The sequence below is a fragment of the Parus major genome, chromosome 3 (genome assembly GCF_001522545.3).
Source record: "Parus major isolate Abel chromosome 3, Parus_major1.1, whole genome shotgun sequence".
In the NCBI taxonomy this organism is placed as follows: domain Eukaryota; kingdom Metazoa; phylum Chordata; class Aves; order Passeriformes; family Paridae; genus Parus; species Parus major.
In genome coordinates this window covers 81,708,819-81,717,046 of record NC_031770.1, presented here as the reverse complement: position 1 = coordinate 81,717,046, position 8,228 = coordinate 81,708,819, and positions in this window count along the sequence as shown.

The following is an 8,228-nucleotide window of genomic DNA, read 5'->3' as shown; positions in this document are numbered from 1 at the left end:
AGTTCTACAGATCCTACTGAACTGCATTACAAAGTTGTTACAAGGGCAGAGTTCAAAGGCAGACATTTTGGGAAAGGCAAAAGCACTGTGTGGTCACAGAATAAGAAATAAATCTCTGGTGTCTTTTATTAAAAAAATAGAGAGAGATCAGAACACTTAAAGATTTTGTGTATTTACCTACAATTTTATATGTTTAAAACTTTGCTGGTCAAAACTAAATCGAAAGTAGCAAGAACGTCTGTAACAGACCAAATGTCAAACTTGTCGTGATGGTGAAGTGGGTGCTTGTGCCTTATGTCAGAATGAAATCCAGACTGCTGTGTTTGGCTACCCAAAGAAAAGTCGTGTCTGAAAGATGGTCATTCAGACTTCTTTGCACTGCCCCAGAGATAAATCCTATTGCTTTCACTAAATTACTGACTTATAAGAAAAGATCATATGTCTTCTAGTGCTGAATACCTTATTGGTTCTATCATAAATCTACTAAAAATCAAGATCATCAATGAATTTCATATAGCTTCCAAAAAAGATCCTGTTTTGTTATCTGGGTCAATTCCAAATGGGATTGATGGGTAGAAATAAATATCCCAGTATATTCACCTCCTCATGATCATGTGCTATGAGTTGTTTATCGAACAAGCTTCTTTGTATTGCTGCACTTCAGCTATTGAGAAGGACAACACTACTCAAATTGGCATAGCATCTGTTGGGTTGTGCAAAACCCTACATACTTTTATTTTTATCAGAGAGCTGCCAGCAAAATGTTGATTTTATTTGCATAGAAAAACCTGACAAGTGTGGTTTCAGGAAGTGGTCATGTTTTCAGTGTTGATTTGTATCCTTCTGCTTGTGTGAACTGTGTGACTGTGAACAGATTACTGAAGACATCTAAATTAAAAAATACTTATTCTATATATATACATATATGTATACACATATCACAAAAAACATAAAGGCTGTGGTCAGGTCTTCTAGGATAAAACACTATGTTCTGTTTTGCCTAATTGGAAGCTGGCACATCTTTGGTATCTTTTCTACAGAACCTTCCAGCAACACTGCAGAATCATCCAAAGAGTGAGAATGAGGTCACCTCTGCAAGTAGAGGGCAAATTCCTGGGAGATATTTTAGCAGCACATACCTGTTTGGTATGTTATGATGTTTGGCCTGCTCACCAGCTGTCCAGCACATAAAAGAGTGCAAGGTAAGCGACGCATTTTAACTTATAAATTGGACTGAGCAGCTACAGCACATTCTGAAATTTGACTTCACCACAAACCTTTTATAACTAACAAATGTACTTCAAAGGTCTTCAGTGTGGAAAGAAACACTTTCTTTATAGAATATTTGATTTCTTTCTGCTTACTGTACTTTTAATATAATTGGTAGTACCTAGTGAATGAAATGAGACTGTTTCAGCAATATTTTTTTCAAATTTATCTCCAAAATAAATAATTCAATCTGGTATGCTAAGTTTGGTTTATTTCCAATAGATAGTTTGGAAAGATACAGTAAGATTTGTAAGCAGAAATTTCCAGCTATGAAAAATTACTAATTTATAAAATGCTACCCTTACATTTTGCCAGGTATAACTATTGAATTGTTATCAACATGACACAATTACAGACTTTTTAAAAATTTATTATTTTAAGATCAATACTATCAAAGAATGCAGAACATATATTTGTTTTCCAAAGCACTAAAGAATTTGAAAAACTGTCACTGGAAGGCAGAATGCAAGCTTTGCGTCATACATATCTTTATTTCCTTATGAATGAAAGCAATTCCCAAATTTACTCTTAAGAGAAAGTTATTGGTAACAGTTTCTCATGTACATTATTCAAAATAGTGTTATTCCTAACATGTAAGCAAGCTCATTATTTGGAAACATGTACGACATGCATTTCATGTGTTACAAGGACTGGTGACATTCCAGTATTCCAGATTGGAAGGTGACACCTTTCTCATCTGTTATACACAGAGCTTTACAGATGGTTTCCTCTCCAAAAACTGTTGAAGGGACATGAAATCCCTCAGTCACCCTGTGTCACTTGTTTGTCAGGCCAGTAATGCCCATTTTCCTGTGCTAAGGATGATCAAGTGACACAGGAATGCTCCAAGTGTTAATCTGCTAGTCTGATTTGCTCAGTCTCTATTTAATTTCAGTCTTGATATGGTTTTACCCTATTGAATCTCCTCACATTCTTCTTGTCACAGGAATGACTCCCAAATCACACCACATTATGCCAGTAAAAAAAAAAAAATTAAAAAAAAATAATTTCTCAGAGTGAACATGCTGTGAACCTAGCATTAATCCAGAATAAAGCTCTTTTCATTTACAAGAATGGCCTTCTTATTAATGTGTCTTTTTCATACATGAACATATGTGAGACATCTAACAGTCAGTGCTGTAGTTAATTTTTCTATCAATTTCTTAATCCTGCTTCTTTTCCATTATTATTCCTATACTATTTGCAAACTGCTAACCTGTAAATACTGTTATCATCTCTTTAATCTTTCTTGTACAATATTAATACTACTTGAATCATTGAGATTTATCTGATGTTCTAGGATTCATTATAAATTAACGTCAGAGATCTTTTCAGATTACTGGATGGTCCAACACTTTCAGGGATTTGAGGCTAGTTCTTTAATGTCCATTTTCAGAAGATGTTTCTCACTGATCTTGACAGAAAATACTCTATCATTCTCAGATGGAGAAGAATTTAATACAGGGGTTTGGGTCACTACTAAAAATATGAACAACAGGCATCAAAAGTAGTCATAAGGATTGAATCTGTCTGTGGATCTGATTGTAGCAGGTTCTGCTTTGGACGCAGCAGATTGGCTTCCATCAGCATCTTGGATTGAAGGGGTGGATACTGTACAGGAACCTGAGTGGTGATTTCTTCTGCAAGTGTTCAACACAAGAGAGTGCCACCAGACAGTCTTTCTCTTCTGCATGTCTCCTAGAGCCAGATGTCTGCTGTTTTCTAGGAGTCTCAGTCTGTTTTCTGTAGTCAGGTTCATTTTTCTGTCGCTGGAATGTCTGAACAGCACTTGCACAGAGAAGAAGCAATAGGAAGTAGCAGTATAAATACATTTCGAAGTTATGACTTAATAGACCTAATAAAGACCTGATTTGATGATTCATATAGAAGGAACATTAATATAAACAGCGGAATTTGTTCAGGGCATGAAGACAGAGAAAAGGATGTAGGTGTTACTTTATATGTTAATGTACATGCAGATAGATATCTTTTGCTCTGAGGTTAGTAATAAAAGAGGCTCAAAAGTTGTCTCATAATATCTGAGTACAATTTAAAGGACAAAAAGTGTTGATATGCAGATGGGAGTCAATAGATGGACAGCTATCAAGGAAATCACATGATGACCCTTTTGTAAGCAGAATTATCCAAACTCCAGGACTCAGTGCCATCTGTATACTTTGATTTCAAAAATCTGCACATTGGGGAAGAAATACAGCTGCCCTCAGGATGCTGGCTAATTTTTGAAAAGTTTTATTGGAAATTTTCTATGTAGAAGTTGGAAATGCAAAGAGAGATGACATTTTCCAGATATGATCCTCCTAATTTGGTAGAACCTAAAGGAAAAAGCAATAGTTAAAAGCAACTTGGGCACTCCTTGAACAACGATGAAGCAGCAGAATTCATGACAAACAGGAAGAGATGTAATGTGCTTCAGCAGAGCAGATTATAGGAATTCAGAGAACTAGTAAGTGAGATCCTGTGGGAGACAACTCTGAGAGAGAGTTAAGTGCAGTAGGCAGATCTTTAAAGGAACTATGTTAAATGCAAGTTTATGCAAAACTATGCAAAAGAAAACTATGCAAAATTGCAAGTTATGACAGTGCGGAGGAAGGGAAGGAGCTGTAGAACACTCACCAAGGAAAAGAATTTAAAGAAAGATGAATGGATGAACATGTGAGACCAAAACAGAGAGTGAAACCATGTGGTGCATAGGTGATGCATGCTTCTCAGCATGTTGGTGCACCAACAGGCAGAGGAAGCTAAAGCAGGACCTAGCCCACTTCTCTGCAGTGTGAAGTGCCCAGAAATGCAAACAATGCCCAGAAAGCTGATAGATTCAGCTCTTTTGTTTTACTCAAAAGGTCAGCTGTAAGCAAATGGTATCATGACAAAAAAGACAAGAACTTAAAAGGATAAAGAAGGCACTTGGAGTTATGCAAGCAAATGATCTATTTTGTAAGCAGCTAGTCCAGAAGAGAAAAGGTGCCTAACTTTAAAAAGTAATGGAAGAGTGAGGTTAAAATTACAACATATAGGGTTAATTTCAATTCCTGTAGAAATAATGGAAAAATAACATACTGATTATGAACATTTAGAAGATAGTATATAAAGAGAAAGGACTGGTCAATAAAATCCATGTCAAGCCAAAATAAACTCAATCTGTCATAGGATAATGCTTCACGTGGCTTCACAAAAACAGTGGATACCACATCTTGATTTTAGTGAGTCTCTGGACACTGTATCCTAGAACACTCTTGTAAGTAAGCTGGGAACATATGGTCTGGATGAAAAGGCTGCAAAGGAAAGAAATCAAACGATGGCAATTTATTGAGTGGGGGTTTTCAGGAATAATCTGTGCTTGTTCCAGAATTAGTTGATATTTTCTTCAATGGCTTGACTGATGGAAAAGTGGGGGTGCCTTATATATTTGCAATTGATATCTAGTTAGGAGGAAATGCAGGTAGCAGATTAAAACTCAAAACACCCATGACAATTTAGAAAGAGGTGTGAGGCCAACCAGGAGGTAATTCAATAATTTTAAAAAGACTGTGGATCTGTACTTGGAAAACAATAGCCATCTATCCAAGGACAAGAGTCTTTATATGGTTGTTGTGTGTTTTTCCAGAAAAGGAGTGAGGAGGTCATAGAAAATTATGAAATGAACATGAGTTGGTAAAACAAGCATCTCTAAAAATCCACTTGCCATCTGCATTGTGGTGGTAATCTTGGAGGAAAAGAAATCAGTTTCCCTTGGCTCTGTGCCTGCCCTAGTTTGACCCCATCTCCCTTGCAATTTGGTGCTGGGCAGTGGTGAGATCCTGTGATGCCTCAGACTGCAGATATCATCATGAGCAACTTGTGCACTATCTCCTTTTGTTTCTGATCTAATAAGTCCTGAACTTTTTACATTTAGAACTGTCAATTCATTGGAAAACATGCTATTCTAATATTTATGCAGTAGCTTGGTTCTGCCTAGGGGTGGTAGCATCCTGTAATTGTCCTGCTGAGTAGCAATATCACTAGTGTGTATTACAAAGAGAGCCTTAGAACTGGATTCAAATTTGCTGAAAAGCAAATGGCCTTTTTTTAAAAGTGTATAATTTCAGTATTAGACCTACTTAAAACTTCTGCTAGAAGTTTACTCTTTTTATTTCCTGTTTAAGGTTTGTCCTTGAGTAGTGTTTACCATCACCTTCCACAGCTATACTCACCATCCAAGCCTGCCCTTTGAGTAGTTTCTGGAAGCAGATTTTGGTTCAAAGTCCATTTCCAGGCATTCCAATCCCCAAAATGGCTGAATGTTATTTTCAGGGAGAGGGTGGGACAATGAAAAATAGTGTCACGGTGCAATTCAGGAACAGATAGCTGAGCTACCACTGGGGCAGACTGCTCCAGTCTCCAGCACAGCCTTTCACCAGACAGATATACTCTAAAAATGTGAGAACTTCTGAACGATGCTGCCACTGCCATTCCCCATCTATGTCATTGCAACAGAAATGAGATCAACTTTCAGAGTATGGCTGAAGCGTTGCTGTTCCACACCGGGCAGGAGCATGTTCTGTTTGTGAACTATAATGTACAAATGTTTTCAGGAAAGTTTTGAAGGTATTTATTGACTTACGTTGGAATAATTTTGGATTTCCTTTCTTTCTCTCAAAAAGATGGTTGAGTTGCAACACAGCTAAACAAGTCTATCTCTAAAGTGGAAATATTAAAGTGCTATAATGGGAGACAGCACTTCTGCTATGTGACCAAGTCAAATGTATAATGCATTACCTTATCCACCCCCAAACTTAAAAATCAGAAATGGGTTTAACTTCTAAGTTTTAACAAAATAGGACCTTAAAAATGGATTTAACACTAATAAATCACATTAAATCCTCCATTTCAAGTCAAGACAATGTGATGCCTTTTGGAAAAAACATATGTTTTATAAGAAAATGGAGAAATGTATTTTCTAGCAGACTACTCCTCTAAACTTGTCTTATTATTATAATTTTAAATCTGGAAGCATTTGGAAGCTGCTTAAGAGGTTGGGATGTTAAATTAATCAGAGATGACAGATTGGTGGGCAGATGAGAACAAGTGCTATCATGAATTGGTGTCATGTGACCCTGAAATTTAAGGTACTGTCAAATTGTGCTGTTAGTATATATGAAAGACATTTATAAACCAGAATTTGCAAAGGAAGCAGATGTTTTAATACCATTTTCTTCCTTATATTGAGGTTTTCTTTTAGAAGAAGAATCAGAAACATTCAGTAACTTTATGAAAGACTTTGAGGAAATCTATACATTTTTCACAACTGTGAAAATCTATTTATTGCTTTGGCAGGTGTTCAGAAGCAGCACATCCACCAAAACCTTCATGACCTCCAAAAGTCTACAACCTGCCAGGCTGGTCCTCTGAGATGAAGTCCATATAATGAACCTGCCACTTAGGGCCAACATAGCAATTTGTGCAACAAGCTTGAACCTTCCACTTCTATTTTTTTCCCCAATGTGTTTCTGTGCATTTTTCAAATTAGAAGGGTAGTTAATAAATGGATATGGTGTATGGGACTGAACTAACTTGCAGAAGGAAAAAAGCTACACTGAGATATTTTTGCATTTTGAGACAGGTTGCAAATAGCCAAACCCAGTAAGAAGAAATATGTTAGATAAAGATGAATAAGAACTTGAGTTACACATTTTATTAAATAGGCAAACATAATTGTTTTGTTCTCTGGTTTAGGAGGACAGATGGAATGTAAAACAGGGCAGGTGAAGAAGGCTCAAATACAAATTTGTAACAGTACCTTAAAAGTCAGATTCTAACCTGTAAGTATGAGCCATGTGATATAAATAAATGATAGCTGTGTGGCACATTTGAGCTAGATATTGGATATAAAATAGCAATCAAATGTCTGGAGAGCAGCTGCTTGCCTATCTATAAGACATCTGGCTCTTTTCCTCAGCTCAGGCAGAACTTGCTGCTACAGCCAACTGTTGTGTTTCAGAGACCTGTTTTATTTTCCAGCATAAAATGTAAGTGCAATGTGACAAAAAGCAATTTTCCCTTTTAAATTGCTTAGAATTTTTAGGCTCCTTTTGTGTGGATTTTTACTGCATAAACCTCTGCTTCTTTTGCCACCCTTTCCTGCTGCCCTTCCTATATACCCCAATCTACTAGTCAGGCATAATCAGTACAATTGTCGTAAGCTCCTTGTCTTTAAAAGGCCCAGTACTTTGTCTTAATGATATTTTTATTATTTAACACAGGCCAGGAAAAGATCATGTTAAATTTTGCTTTATGAGACAAATACAGCTTCCTGAATGCTGTGGAGTCAAGAGGCTGCAGATACTCTTGCAAGCTCTGCACTGCCTGTCAGTGCTGTCTCCTGGTGCCCCTTACAGCCTCAAGCTATAGGGCGGTTTTCTTTATGTCTTTGCTGATTTCTCTCCCTCCAGAGGAATGCTGAAGTATCCAGAAAGACAGCACAGAGGTATTCTTTCTCTGAGAGACACACAGTACAACAAAGCTATAGTTTACAAGCTAAAATCTTTCCTTTTCAAGAAATACAGAAAATTTGATTTACTTTTTAATAAGAGGCAAATTGAATTAATTTCTGTCTCTTTGAAAAACCACTGAGCTAGCTGGAAAGTCAAAGAGTCTTCCACTTCTATTTTCTATTTTCCTTTTTCTGTTTTCAAATGTTTCCTGAAGCACCCACTGAGAGAAAATTAAGCTGAACCTAAAGATCACTCTGCGTGGCTTGTTCGTTCCAGGGTGGCTGGTGAATATATAGGTAAACTTTTGTGAATTTTTAGGAGCTATCTGAGGTGTAATCTGGCATTTTATTTTTCCACGTAGAAATCAAACCAGGTTTTTTGTTTGTTGAGGTTATTATTTTCCTTCCTTCCTTCCTTCCTTCCTTCCTTCCTTCCTTCCTTCCTTCCTTCCTTCCTTCCTTCCTTCCT